The 15,520-nt window shown below is 48.0% G+C and overlaps 1 pseudogene; it reads left to right on the top strand.

Annotated features, from left to right (window-relative positions):
- Positions 1–6,436: 6,436 nt before the first annotated feature.
- LOC140642289 (cytochrome c oxidase subunit 7C, mitochondrial pseudogene) lies at positions 6,437–6,778 on the top strand (annotated as a pseudogene).
- The last annotated feature ends 8,742 nt before the right edge of the window (positions 6,779–15,520 follow it).

Genomic DNA, 15,520 nt, shown 5'->3' with positions numbered 1-15,520 from the left:
AGATGGTTGGTCCCTCCTGGTGGAGGGGGCCGGGGGTAGGGGAGGGAGAGCAGGTGACACAGGTGTGGGGGGGTTGGTTGATCAGTGACAGGATGAAAAGATTCTTTTTTGATGCTTCTATTTTTTTCTCAATGAAATAAAAAGTATTGTATTAGCTGAGAGAAATGAGCAAGAGGAGGGCATTGAAGGTTTGAGGAGAGAGGAGAAGGAGGGAATAACCACCTGGAAGAGGAGAGTTCAATAGTCTGGGGAAAGCTTAGGACTTTTCGACAGTGCTGAGTGTCCACTTGACATTTGTGGTGTTAAATTCAAAGTGAGACCCGTCAGTGCGGCCATCTGCTTTTCTCCAGACATGTTCAACTGTTGAGGAGCAGGGACCGTATAGGAGGGGGATTGTATTTGTCCAGAGCATACAGTCCTGGGTGGGGAAACTGAGAACCGATTGCATGCTGGAGCAGATTTCATGCAGGAGCTGAGGCGGAGCCTGGAGAACACGGCTCCCAACTTAGTGCTCTCTGTTTGCCAGGAATCAGCACTCAGGTGTCACTGACCGCTTGGCCAGAGGTATTCCCGTGATCTTCAGAAAAACTGCCCCTGCATGCCCTGAGGCCCCAGCCTGGGTGAGCTGACGGGCAGTGGGCAGCAGGAAGGAGGAAGGCCCAAGCGGGCAGTCTGAGTAAGGGAATGTCCAATTGGCAGGCACGGATCACAGGCAGGCACATCTCGGGAATGTGTCCCTATTGATAGGAGCAGTGATCTGCCAAGGGATTTAATCTCATGTGCCTATGGAAGCATCCAAATATATAATTACAGCATTTCATTCTTCAAACCAGAGCCGAGGCGATGAGACAGCAGCCTGCTCCCTCTGCCATAACCCAGCCCTGCCACCGCGTTCCTTGGATTCTTTCTCTGAACTCTCTAGCACAGGTGTGGTCATTTCTTCTATCTCTGTTGAGGGAAAGGGCTCAGAGATCCCAGGGGGTGTCAGAAGAAGAACCTTGGACAAGAGAATTTTACTTCCCCGTAGGGGATCCATCCATGATAGTTGAATAGAAGGGATGTAAAAAGTCTGCCAGTGTTGACTGAGCCCCTCGAGTGTGTGTGTGTGTGTGTGTGTGTGTGGCTCTGCAAATGCAGGCAAGAGCAGAGGTTCACAGCCCACCATGCTGGGGCCTAGGATGGCTGAGAACGCTTGTCTGGGTCTGTCGAGAACAGAGCACAAGAGAGAGGCCGGAAGCCACTTCACCTGGGCTGGGTGAGCTGTGGCTAAAACCCCCGCAGAGGCTCACAAAGTTCACCTGTGCGTGCACTGCTGTCGTGAGCACTGGGGAATCCAGACATCAGTGTCCGTTACCGTCCATTTGAGGTTTCCCAAGAGATCAGTGAAATCCGTAGCAATGGATAGGCTCAAGTTAATTCAGTATTTTTCTTTTAAAAATTTTATTTGTTTATTAATGAGAGACACACAGAGAGAGAGAGGCAGAGACACCGGCAGAGGGAGAAGCAGGCTCCATGCAGGAGGCGTGATGCGGGGCTTGATCCTGGGACACCAGGATCACACCCTGGGCCGAAGGCAGGCGCTAAACCGCTGAGCCACCCAGGGATCCCCTAATTCAGTATTTTAAAAGCCCAAATCATGTATATTTAACCACTATAAGCAGAGCAAATTTCAAGCTTTTTTACTTTTGGCTAGAAGAGAATCACTCCGTGTGGCATCTCTTGGTGGTGAGAAGCTTGAGTGGCAATTCTGTGCCACTAATAACAATGGAAAAGTAGTTACTTAAAATGCCATTTGTTGCAGGGGCAGTCTCTTTTAAAATAGCCTGCTCAGGGGGGTAAACTAATAAAAAGACGGAGACAAAAAGTTAGGCAAGTGATGATCTGTGCATAGGGCTTGTTGTCTAGGCTATTTATCTGACCCAGTTACAACTAGAAGTTTTGGTGCCATGTTAATGAAGCAGATTATTCCTCAGCACTTTCATGTAAGTAAGTGCAATTTGCACACATGCATCTCCTTCCTTTTCCAGTTGGGATACCTCCCTGACTCCTCACCAGCTCAGCTGACCGCCTGAGCCCGGAACGTGGCTTCCCATGTTGTGAGTGGTCATGGACGGTTCTTTGCTGAAAGTCGCTGATTACCTGTGCTCCCTTGTGTGCAATGATGAGTGCTTCCGGGCCCTGCCTAGTGTTTACTCCTCTCTCCTCGGTTGAATCCCTTCCTGCAGGCTCAGCCTCAGAAAGGACCAAGTCCCATCATGGCAGGCAAACTTGCAGACAGTCAGAGAACCATTGCTATTGCTGTTGCTATGAGCCCGGTACAGACTCTTGGAACTGGGCTTCTTCCCTGATTCTATGATTCTTTCATCAGATATTTATTGAGTGATTGTTAGGAGCCAGGCCTTGTGCTAGGCACTCTGGCTATGAAAATTAATAAGTAATCTTTCTCTCTTCCGCTAAAGAGCTGTCATTGTTTCTGGGAGGAACACACGTAATGGCTCCTCCATTTATTGGCACTGCCATTGTGGTAAAGGTTCTAATGCACCTTAAAAGGCTGTGACACGCCTTCTGGAGAAAATAAGTGTGTTAGATAAGCTTTGTTCAGGCATGAGTTGTAGAGCTGTTGGCCTTGAATCCAATGTTAATGAATCACCCACATACATTAAATAAGATATCTTTAAACAGAAACACACATGAAACAAGGTTATGCATTGACCCATTCATGAAAATGTGATCAGAGGCTTGCAGGAAAGTAACCCTGTATTTCCCCTAGACCCAATGGTTCAGTATTTGCTGATTCGGTGAACAGGTGACTTTATAGAACATAACTACCAATAACAAGAATTGACTGTAAATAGGGTAAGGGATTTGTGGAGTTAAAGGGGGGCCCCAGGCACTCTGGAGTTGGAGTCCTCCAGAGCACAGGAAGTGGTCTGGCAATAGCTACCGCTTTCAATGAAGACTCAAATGATATGGGGCTTTTGGAAACACTGACAAAGATGTTCTTTATTGTGTGTGTGTGTGTGTGTGTGTGTGTGTGTGTGTGTGTGTGTTTAAGATGTTCTTTTCCTGTCTTTAAAGGAGAAGCCCAAAATCTTGGCCCATCTTGGTTCTGGTTATAGGATCCATTTGGGTGAATCTCTGTCCAAGATTTTCAGAACTGGAACCCTGCTCTGACTCAGCCACTTCCCTTCTACCGTCTGCCCTATCTTGTCTCTGATCCCAGGGACCCAGTTCTCTGCCCATTTTCTGTTCAGATGCCAATTGCTTGTCTGCCCAGACTTCCCTGGGTAAGCTGCCCCTGATTTCACAGGGTCCCTGCACTGGCTCTGCCCTCAGGTGCTTGTTTCACCCAACGGGGCATGTCCACTGGTAGACTCCAGCTCTCTCAAACCATCCCGTCCTGCCACCACAGCTAGGGTCATAGTTTGAGTCAGAGCTCAAAGGCTTCCAGGAACCTACAGTTTACTTAAGAAAAAAGATGATTCCTAAAAGGAGGTAGAAGTGTCTTCTAGAAATAAAGTAAATTCAGGCCCTGTGGGAACTGAAGCTGGCAATGAGAAGCCATGGGGAGCCAGAAAGATTCTCGGCCTCCTCTGGATTTCTCTGGCTCTCTGCACCTGTCTTTCCTTCTTTCCATTCTCCTTCCCTTCTTTCCCACTTTTTGTCATCCTTGGTTTCTTTTTCCTGCTCGGTCTTATTCTCTTTACAGACCATTTTGCTCCCTCTGACCACTCCTCCCCTCCAAGCATGAAGCTTGGCTTTGCCCTGCCATTAATTCCAACACCCATTCTACATGGCCTTTCTCTCCAATGCCTGCTCCCAAATATGCTTTGTTTGCATAGAGGGGAGAATCTGGAAGGCTTGCTAGCTTATGCACACTCCTCTTAAGTCTAGTGCTCACCCCTGGTCCAGTCAGCTGACGCTGGAGGGCGAGGAGAACATAAGACAAGTCATGGCCATCTACACCTGCTCCTTTTGTGAGGGTAGGAAGTCCCATAGGCAGAACTCAGTTCCCAGAAAAGGGGACAGAGCCCCCAAATATGTTGTCTACAGTCATTTCATCATTCAGGCCATATTCTGAAATATGAGGAAACGCTCCAGTGGCTAATAGGAATCCTTATTCACTCTCCATTGTCTAAAGGAGAGAGTGGGCTAGTCATTTATGACACTTGACCTTGTGGTTTAGGACTGTTCTAGGAACAGAAGTTCAGCCCTCTGGCTCACCCCCTCCTCTCTTGTCAGATCTTCCCACTGTCTTTCATCAACAATTTAGGAGGAGGGACAGAATTGGCAACCAAGGACCACTGTCTCCTTTGGGGAGGCCTCAAGTGGGCGAAACAACACAGAGAGCAGTTTCAGAGTTCCTGCTGCACAGGAGGGTCAACCTAGGGAGATGGAGGGATGAGGCTGTGCTTATTGACAGGTAAGAAGAAGACTTTCCGAAGGTTCTCCAAGTGAAGGCAGATGAATCTCAGAACCACAGAGGTTAGGGATGGTATGGATTCAAGGTGGGGATGAATGAGGTCATGTCTCAAGGCCAACCTTCCGTCCTTCCTTTCTATTGGGCATGGCCTTGCTGGGGAGAGAGGAAACTTCTCTCCATCCCCTCACCCATCGTGCTTCTGCCTCTCTATGTGGAGGAGGACAGAACTTCTCTCAGTCCTCTTTCCCACTCTGGTGGGTATTGGGGGGAACATTCACGCCCCGCTTTATAGGTTCTCTCTCCATAGGAGGAAGGGTGGCTCTCGGAGGTAGTAGTCACTGTACATAAGAGGTTTGTGAACACTTTTCCACTTCTTCTTTTACTTCCTACCTCACATCAACATGGCCCCGGGATGGGGGTAACCCAGCCAGCTTCACTGGTGGACATCGGAAGCACTGACACATTCACTATTTTGTCCCACTCTTTTTTCTCTACAAATATGCTTCAAATTGGTCTTTCAGGGCAGCCCAGGTGGCTCAGTGGCTTAGCGCTGACTTCGGTCCAGGGCCTGATCCTGGAGACCCGGGATTGAGTCCCACGTCGGACTTCCTGTGTGGAGCCTGCTTCTCCTTCTGCCTGTGTCTCTGCCTCTCTCTCTCTCTCTCTCTGTGTGTCTCTCATGAATAAATAAAAATCTTAAAAAACAAAACAAAACAAAACTGGCCTTTCCTAGCACCGTATCCTTAGGTTCTGGGCTTACACTAGGCAGATTTGGGAAAGTGGAACAGTTGCCACTTTGACCTTTAGTTAACATCCATCACTTCCCGTAGTTACAATTGTGTGTGTGTGTATGTGTGTGTGTGATGAGAACTTTTAAGATTTATTCTCTGCATGTAAGTGAGATCATACAGTATTTGTCTTCCTCCAGTGGACTTCTTGGAGATTTCTCATGGAGTGAGTAGCAGCTCAAAGATCAGTAGCCAATTGTGAAACAAAATGCAGCTAACTAAACTTATTGTGGAGATTGTTTTGCAATATAAACATACACCAAATCATTGTGTTGTATACCTAAAACTAAAACAATATTACGTGTCAGTTCTATCTCAATAACATCGGGAGAGGAAAAAAGAATCTTGGAGAAGGAGGAGACCCAGAGTCTAGAAGTACAACGCAGGCCGAAGGTAACTTAATTTGTTTCACCAATGATTTTATCCTTCGTGCTACCTAAATCACCTCAGGTAAAAATGTGGGACACCTTAGAGACTTCCATGTTCGCTAATTCATGATGGAGGAAGGAGGATGTTTAGAGACAGGCACTGAGGTGAAAATATTTTGGTTTTATGTTCAAAAATGGTTTAATTGCTTGTCGGCTTCATCAGAAGGTTTTCTCCACTGTGACCTCAGACAGATTCAGGTTATGCAGTGTATTCTCTTTTACCTGCCTGCTCTTCTCATGTTACCTGGGTGGCATGAGAACCCACGAGGGGCTCCCCTGAAGGCATGGGCCAAGTGATCTCAAATGCCCTGGTGGGCACCTTTCCCTTTCTAGGGGAAAGAGTAGGGGCCTCTGAGATCCTGAATATACATCCCTAGGGCCTTCTAGAATTGGGTCAGACCCTCTGCCCCAGCTGCCTGTGCTTCCTAGGAGATGGTGTCTCCTGGTGATCTTGCGGGTAAATGGAACAAAGAGAAGCAATCCATCGAGAACCTGGCCGGTGTAGACCATCTTTGGCTCACCCGCAGCCCTTCACCCAATGTCCCCCACATTGCCCTTTAAAAAAATGCACAGGGCAGCCCCAGTGGCACAGGGGTTTAGCGCCGCCTGCAGCCCGGGGTTTTATCCTGGGGACCCTGGTGAGTCCCATGTCGGGCTCCCTGCATGGAGCCTGCTTCTCCCTCTGCCTGTGCCTCTGCCTCTCTCTCTCTCTCTCTGTCTCTATGAATAAATAAATAAATAAAATCTTTGAAAAAAAATAAAAATATAAATAAATAAATAAATGCACAAAACGGAGTTATGTTGGGACAGAGCATCCAGAGGCTCACAACCTCTGTGGTCCGTAGGAGCCACTATGAGGAGAGGCCCGGGAAGAATTTGCCATTTTCAGTGGAAAACAAGTGGAGGCTACTACTTATGATGACTTTGTATTTTGGATCTGGATTTTTTTTTTATAGTAAGACACCAACTGCTTAAGAAATAAAGATATTTTAATTGATCCACTAAACAGATGTGAAAAGGAACATTTTAAGAGGTGCACTCTCTGAAAAATGGATCAAACTCTTGAATTCAACATACTCAATATGTTTGTAAATAAACTTATGGCATGAATCTTTAATGCCTCTTCGCTGAAAAAAAAATCTGCACAAGAGCATATACTACTCATTATATAAAATTTAGAAAATGAAAATAAGCAAAAAGAAAACAACCACCTGAAACCCCACCTGCTGGGTGGCCACTGTCAACATTCTTTTTTTCACTGTCAACATTTTGATATGTATCCTCTTAGATCATGTTCAAGCACATGTGTGGAGTTTATCTACAAAAAAAAAAAAAAAAGGAATCCTGCTATGCAATCCTCTTTTGTAACCTGCCATTTAAAATCTAACAACATAAAAAAATAAAAAAATAAATAAAAATAAAATAAAATCTAACAACATATTGTGACGCTTTGTCCTTGGTGCTATCCGTGAGTCCACAGCAACATTTGGAGTGGCTGAATCCTCTTCCGAGGCAAGGCTCTGTACAATCATTTATTAGCCAAGCCCATCACTGGATTGTTGGGTTTCTCCAGTGTTCTGGTGCCGTTATGAACAGCAGTGCCATAGCGTCCTTGTGCATTCCCCTTCCAACACTACTCGGTTATCTCCCGTGAATGCAATCCTGGAAATGCAATTGCCAGGATAAAGCGCTGTACTTGCTTAAGGCTTTTGTTGCATATTGCCAACTTAACCCCCCTCAAAGGTTACCAACTGATGCTTCTACCACAGTATATGGGAGGGCCCGTTTCCCCATAGCCGTGGCAACAGTTGACGTCCTATCTGCCCACGCAGCGGTGGTTGAAGAATCACAAGTGTGTGGGAGAAAGTGCTCAGGGATGGGGGACCCGGCTCCACCCTAGCAAGTCATGGCTCTCTCCTGGATCTAAGCTTCCTTTGTAAAGTATCCCATGGGCCTAATAACCAGCAAGGCCTCCGGCAGCGTGGGCCTGGGACGGTGGGCCTCCTCAGATGGGGTCTGGACCCGCTCCCAGGGGTTTTGCTCCTAACGGTGAGCAGGTCTCAGGCCATTGCTCCTACCACCCGGCCAGGTGGCACCCGTCTCCCTCCTCTGGCCCAAGGCCCCTTGCCCCGGGGGTAAGCCAGGCCTGGCCCCTCTGCAGCAGGCTGGAAGGGGAAAAGGATAAGCACAAGAGTCATAGCTTCCCCCAGAGCTGTGCTTTCACAAACACGTTGTGGGTTGTGGCTCCCTCCTTGGGTCCCTGCTGGCATTCCACGCGGTTTATTGAAAGTTTGCAGCTACTTTATCCGTATATTGAGAAGAAAATCTGTGCCATCAGTCAGCAAGCCCCAGAGCTCATCCCAGACCTCGGGACCTAGAGAAAGCTGAACAAGGGGGAAGAGCGAATGGCCCCCACTGTTCTGATGATGTGTTGCTTCCCCTGTGCTGTGCGTTCCTAGCCAGCTCCGCAGCAGCAGCATCTCCCTGCAGCCTGGGAGGAGGTTGGCTTCCCTCCACCCCCCACCCCCCAATCTGCAAGTTGCGGGTCCATGAGGCCTCGAGTCTCCACGGGGAAGGCAGGTGATTTATGGGGAATGGATCTTCAATCAGCTTCATTCCGGCTTCCCGGGCTCTCCACCCCCTCCCGCTGGATCCTAACTCATCAATCCCGCCCCCCTCCCCGCACTCCCTGGTCCCATGACTCTCACATGATACACCCCTGGGCTCCTTTGCGCAGCGCTGCCTCCTCGGGTGATAGCGCCTGCCCCTGCACCTTGTGCCGGGAGACGTGAAGGGGCCCATGTGGGTCCTTCTCGCCACCCCGGGGACCCCGGATGGAGCAGCAGAAGGAGAAGTGACAACAGCGGGGAGGCTCACGGGGGTAAGGGAACTTCTCGGCTTTCGGTTCTCTGTCCATTATAGAGAAGTTTCAAAACTTCTCCCAACTGCATCTTCAGAAGACATGGAGCATCTGCAGCATCTCTGGGGTCTTCATCCTGCAGGATAATGCAGTGGAAGGTTCGAGAGGGAGCCTGCCTGTCTACACAGCACATGCACTTCACGTAGGGCGGGCTGACCAAGAGCTTGGCCGGAGCGCTGGGCTGGCAGTTAGCACATTGGAAACGAGGCCTGCTCCATCCAGAGCTAGGAAGGACTCCAGGGTGATTCTTGTCAAACGGCCTCATTTCTTTTTCTCATTCCCCCACCCGCCTTCCTTCCTCTCCTCATAGCCATCCAGAGACCCGAGCAGGGCGGTGAAGGAATATTGGCCTTGGACGCAGAACCCAGGCGCTTGAGCTCCACCATGGGAGTGTGCAAACCGGGTCAGAGAAGGTGAGGAGGCCCCAAGAGGCTTCTGGAACCCAGGCGTGAGGGACCCAGTCTCAGGCTGGGCTCCCCAGTCGTGACCGTCTTCACGGCCCAGATCTTAATGGCAAGGCTGCCATTTAGGAGGCCTTGATGAGGCTCTGCAGATTCACGGCAGCCCAGAGTCCTTCCCCTGGAGAAAGTGGCCAGGCCTAAGTGGGGACCCCGGTGATACGAGCCCCGACCTCCGACCCGAATCTCTTGCTCCTTTTTTCCTCACCTGTGCTTTCTGCCCCAGCCCCCTCATCAGTCAGGCCATTCTCCTTTCTCTCTCCAGTTTGTCACCCTCAGCCCTGCCCCTGGGCCTTGTCGCCAAGGCTGCCAGGTGCCTGGAAGGCCGCGTTAGGCGCTTAATCCCACCTGCTCCCTGAAGACTTCTCTGACCACTTCAGACTACACAGCACTTCACGGGCAGCACTGATGGACTCTGTAATTATATTACAGGCGTCTCTCAAGAGTCCACTCTGGGGGGGCCCTTGCCTCTCCTTCACTTGTAGGCAGAGTGCCTCGTCCTCTGAGCCTGGAGCTGAGCGGAGCTTCTCTGGAGCCCATGGCGTTTGTGTCCACCTTCCTCCAGGGCTGTCAGCATCTTTGGGCCAGGCCTCTGCCGTTTTTTTCTTTGTGCCTGGCACTTATTCATCATACAGATACAGGTCAGGGCTGGGGGAAGAGTAAAGAGGGGAGATGCTGCAAAGTTAAAAGAAGCTTCTGGGGGATCCCTGGGTGGGTCAGCGGTTTAGCACCTGCCTTCAGCCCAGGGCGTGATCCTGGAGTCCCGGGATCAAGTCCCACGTCAGGTTCCCTGCATGGAGCCTGCTTCTCCCTCTGCCTGTGTCTCTGCCTCTCTCTGTGTCTCTCATGAATAAATAAAATAAAATCTTTAAAAAAAAAAAAAAAGAAGCTTCTGTCCTCTTACAAGAGTTAGTTCCAGTGTTGGTTACAACAGTCCTCAAAGTGTGGTGTGGAGATCACTGGGGGCCCTCAAGACTCTTTCAGGGGACTCTGCAGTCAAAACTGTTTTCAAAATATATATTAGGATATTATTTGCTTTTTCCCCTCCCATTCTTTCACAATGCAGGCTGGTGTTTTCCAGAAGCTACAGAGTGTATGATATCACAAAAGATTAAAGGCAGAAACAGATACAAGAATCCAGCTGTCCTCTACTAAGCCAGACACTAAAGGGAGGATTTGCAAAAATGCAATACAATGCCACTCTTCTCATTAATTTTTTTCTTTGAAAATATAGCTGTTTTTCATGTTTTTAAAAAAGATTTTATTTATTTATTTGATAGAAAGAGAGAGAGAGAGCACAGCAGGCAGAGAAGCAGGCAGAGGGAGAGGGAGAAGCAGACTCCCCACTGAGCAGAGAGCCCGCTGGGGGGCTTAATCTCAGGACCCTACGATCATGACCTGAGCTGAAGGCAGACACTTAACTGGCTGAACCACCCAGGCTCCTCATAGCTGATTTTCATAAAAACATGCTATTAATGCTAACATGTAATGGGCTCATTATGGTGACTTAAAAAGTAAGTTAATAAATATTTTAAACATTTCTTAGTTTTCATTTCTAATACAGTTAACATCAACAGCCATAACCCACATAAACAAGAGTTCTTTGGGATCCCCAATAATCTTTAAGACTGAAAAGAGGTCCTGAGACCCAAAAGTCTGATTCTTTCTTTGCACTAGAGCCTGAATATGATTTGCAAGTCTGGTAGTCAGCACCCCTTCCTCTCTACACATGCCCAATTTCCAGTTCTCTTTTATTCCTGGAGCCTGTGACTGAATTTTGGGGTTACTCTTAGCTCTGGGTAATCCACAAAGTGTGGCTCTCAGTGGCCCTCCATGGCCGCATGCTGATGAGGACAGACCAGCTGTGTGAGAAAGGGAGTTTAGGGAGGGACTCTGGGCACTCTCCCTCACAGTGGCCAACAGGTCTCTCCCCCCACTCCCCCATTCCTTGTAAAGGCTCACGAGTCTCTCTTATCACCTCAGAAATTACTTATCTCGTTCCACACAACTTGACCAATCCAACAACCGGCCCCTCTCAGCTCACAAACCCTTTTCCCGGAGCAAGACCTGAGAGGGCATTTCTCAAGGCCTATCCTTGAGGATTAGCCGAGCCCCAATTTTCACTCTCCCTTGGAGATGCCAGGGGGAGTGGGGAGAGTGAGGAAGAAGGGCACGTCCTTCCCAGAAAGCAGCTGCAGGGCACTGGCCCCGATAAACCTACACAGAATGAACTGCACACCTCAGAATCCCCAAAACCATCTAAGCAGAGGCCCAGACTGAAGGACGATACGCGTGAGCCACTGTTGCCATGAGAAGGTGGAAGAGCTTGCTGCTCCCTTCCACAAAGGAATGGAGATTTGTCTGGAGGATAAAGGGCAGGGGAAGAATTCAAGGGGAGAAATGCTACCCCCACCTCCATCAACAACAACAATAATAGTAACTAATGCTTATGGTTAGCCGGAGCACACTGATGAATTTCCCAACAACCCAGGGAAGCAGGTGCATCATCACTATCACCTCCACTTTACAGCTGAGGGAGTCGGATCTGAGAAGGTGAAGTAACGTGCACCTGCTAAGTGGTGGGGCTCCATTCTGGCTGCAGAACCCTTGCTCTGACCATGGCCTTTAGGGAGTAGGTGCTCTGGGAGAGGCCCCGAACAGGCAGTAGGTTCTCTTTGCTAATTATCGCCCTAAGGAAAGGAAAGAGAGCCACTCTGCTGCAAGCCACAGTCACTGGTTGGGAAATGTCAGCCTCACACTTCACGGGGCTGCAGCGACGTTCATTTCTCAAGCAGTGCATCCAGGGGACACATCAGGAAGTGTGGGCAGGCTGGGCAAACATTCTTGAATTCTTTCTTGGCAGGATGGTGGGGGGTGGATATCTGGTTACACCTGCCTTAAACATTTTTCAGGCTAGACTGTTGGGCACACTGCCTGGGGCACACTGACTGTTGGGCACACTTGACTGGGGGTGCCTCTGTCACTGGGTATTTGTGTGTGAGAGCTGATTCCAAATGCTTTCTGAGGAGATACTGGGCAGGGCAGTGAGTCCCCCTGGGCCCATCCCCAGAGGAGGTGGGATGGCTGTGTAGAGGGGTGAGTCTGCAGCTTCTATAAGGGAACAGCCAAGCCTGCTCCCAGCTGGCCACCATGACCCCAAGAAGACATGGACGGTTCTCCTAGGCACCTGCCAATGGCACAACCCGCCTCTCAGCTCCCTGTACTGGTCACAGGCTTAGCCACGGCCAAGAATCGTTTGCATGTCTTTGCTTTAAGGACACATGGCCTCTTTACTCTTCTAGGGGCTGAAAACCCACCTCTGGGCCAGGCTCCGTTGGCAGAGAGCAGGACCTGCCTGCAGCAGTGGGGCTCGTGCAGAACTGCTTTGTGAACTGGGCCTTGCTGTGATGCCATTTTTAAAGACTAGTCATCGGGGGTGCCTGATTGGCTCAGTTAGTGGGGCAGCCGACTTTTGATTTCGACTTAGGTCATGATCTCCGGGTGGTGAGATCGAGCCCTGCGTCTGGCTCTGCCCTCAGCGGGGAGTCTGCTTCTCTCCCTCTTTTTCCCTCCACCTCCCCCTGCTCGCTCTAAATACATACATACATACATACATACATACATACGTACATACGTAAAATCTTAAAAAAAAAAAAAAAAGGCTAGTCACTGGCTGGTGGCAAAGCTGTCATAAGGAGGTTGTTCATCATGTCTCACAGCAGCAGGACCAAGGGTGGCCCCCACCTGTCTTATCCTTATAGACAAGTTTAGGTAAAGGTACCCAAACGCAGATTCCTAACAAATAGCTTTCTCCCCCAACCACACACACACACACACACACACACACACGTGCACACACCACATACACAGCCATACATATGCATGCAGGCTCCTGGCTCCCATAGAGACATGCTACAGCCACCAATGCTTCTGGGGTTCTTAGTATCAGTTTCTGGGCTTCTCCAAAGCCAGGTTAGGCTTTCACCTGGGGACACTCATGACACCATGAATTATATAACTGACCTGGCTTTTCTTTATATAGGCTTTTAGAAAGCTTAGAGATAAATTTGTGGTTCCCCAGAGAAGTCAATACAGCATTGAGGTAGTCTTCTAAATCTCTTTCCATTTCTTTCCCTTTTTTTTAGAACTTGAGAAACTTTTAAAATTCTGCAAGGCTCATAAAATAACATCATACCTGATACCTGCCATACAAAATTGACAACTGTTAATATTTTGTTATATTTGCTTCAAGTCAACAAAACATTACAAATAAAGTTGAAATGCCCATTTTCCCCTCCTAGGGTTGTTTCCTATCCCCAACCAGTGCAATAGCCATATCCTAAATTTAGTTCAGACTTTTCTTTTTAAAATTGTAATAAATATGTATACGTGCTCATCAAAATTTATGGGAAGACTTATTTTTTTGTATGAATTTTATAAATGGCTCACACAATATGCATCATTCTACAATGGCTTTTTCCTTTTTTAATAAAAATATTTTATTTATTTATTTATTTGAGAGAGATAGAAAGAACGAGCAGTGGGAGGGGCAGAGGGAGAGGGAGAAGTAGGCTCCCTGGAGAGCAGGGAACCCAACATGGGACTTGATCCCAGGACCCTGAGATAATGACCTGAGCCACAGTCAGATATTTAACCAACTGAACCCCCCAGGTGCCCCTACAATGTACTTTTTTTCATTTAACAGTATGTTTTGATGATTCCTTCCCACTCTTTCTGTGTATTCTGAATTGCATTTTCTGGTTCCTTACCAGCCATCATATATCCTTTCAGAAACAAGGCAGTATTCAAACAAGGACAGGATTAATAAAATAATGATCTTCTGTTATCATAGTTATTATCTTAAGTAAGAGCTGGTCACCTGCTGTCTATCTTCATGGACACTTACAACAAAGGATGACAAGTCACTGTTGCCCAAGGAGATGCTTGAGCTCAATGCCAGGAAGCCTTCCCTACACTCAAATAGGCATTCTTGGGTGAGGGTTTTCTCTGAGATAGTTTTGCTTCTGCTCTACCTGGAGACAAAGACATGGGTGAAATGAAGTGGCCCATTAGATTTTCAATCAACTAACAGATCTTGGGAACAAGCTAGTGAGCCAACTACGAGGCTAAGTGCTAGGAAAGATAAAAGAGGTTTAGAAAGCACCTGTGCCTTCCTGGGCTCTGTAATCTTGGTGAGAAGATAAGTCAGGCCACATACAAGATGGGAATAATAAGGTTGTGCAGGAATTGAATGTACTAATACATGTAAATCTATTTTTATTTGTTAAATAAAAATAAGTGTTTAAGTGGCACAGACCCTGAGCCATAATGGTCCAGAGATGGCTTTGAGCTGGGGGTTACATGACATGGCTTCACAAGGCAGGTAGCTGAGAGAGAGTGTGATCAAAGGCCTGAGCAATTAAGATCTCTTAACCAGAAGACCTTCTTCACCAAAACAAGGTATGTGTGGGCACAATGAGGAGAGAGGTCAGGGGGACCATGGAGACACAGGAAGAGAATGGTGAAATCTATAATGGATGGGGAAAGGGGAAGGGTTTGATGTCAGGACCAAAAGTTTGAGATTTATCCAGTAAGAAATAGGGAGCCCATACAGCAGGGACATGCTGTAAGGACATATATCAATCAGCATACACCTTCATCCCCCACCCCCCAACTTCTCAGTGGGGTAAAACAACAGTTTATTTCATGTTCATGATATATGTCCTCTGCCAGTCAGCTGAGCCTTTGGCCCAGAATGAGCAAACAGGGCTTCACACCCAGACTGAGCAAACAGTCTCTTGTCTAGAAAACATCAGGGTTGTGGCAAAGGGAAAAAAATTAAAAAGCACTCGCACTGACTCTTAAAACTTCCATCGGGAAGTGAACATGTTTCATTGGCTCATGGAGCCAACCCTGCTGTCAGTGGAGCAAGGATAGAGGTGTTCCCAGGAAGGGGCGGCAAATATTTGCGAACAATAATATAGCCCACCCACCACCACCATCTGCAGGAGTTTTAGGGCTCTTCCCAATACTATCAGACGGGTTTGTGCTCTGATATTTCCTCCCTCCCAGTAACAGTGGTATCATGCATTATTGTGAATTTTTCTTTAGACCGGGATGCTTTAGAATCTGCCTTGAAATCGATGTGGACCTTACCCCCACCTCAGGATGCTCCATTAGCTGATTAAAAGGAAACGCTTCCTCTAAAAGCCGCTTTGCCCCCAAGCCTAAGAAATGAATATAATATTTCTGCTTTTGAGTTACTCAGGCATCTTGGTTGAGGTGAGCCTGTGTGTTCTCCAGTTTGCCTGGTCTTATAATTTTGTAGCCTGCTGCGATTTCTGGCCTATTGATTAATGGGTCTCTCTCTCTCCACCACAAGCGACCTTAATCTTTTCTTAATTGCTTTAATGGCTGTTCGGCTTCCCTCTCATGCCTTCCCCCACAATGTTGTTGTTGCAAAGCTTTTGTGTCTTAACTTCATTCCCCAACCGAGGACTTTG

The sequence above is a fragment of the Canis lupus genome, chromosome 11, assembly GCF_048164855.1.
Source record: "Canis lupus baileyi chromosome 11, mCanLup2.hap1, whole genome shotgun sequence".
Lineage (NCBI taxonomy): Eukaryota > Metazoa > Chordata > Mammalia > Carnivora > Canidae > Canis > Canis lupus.
Note: the sequence above shows the minus strand (reverse complement) of the source record. Positions and strands in the feature narration are given on the sequence as shown.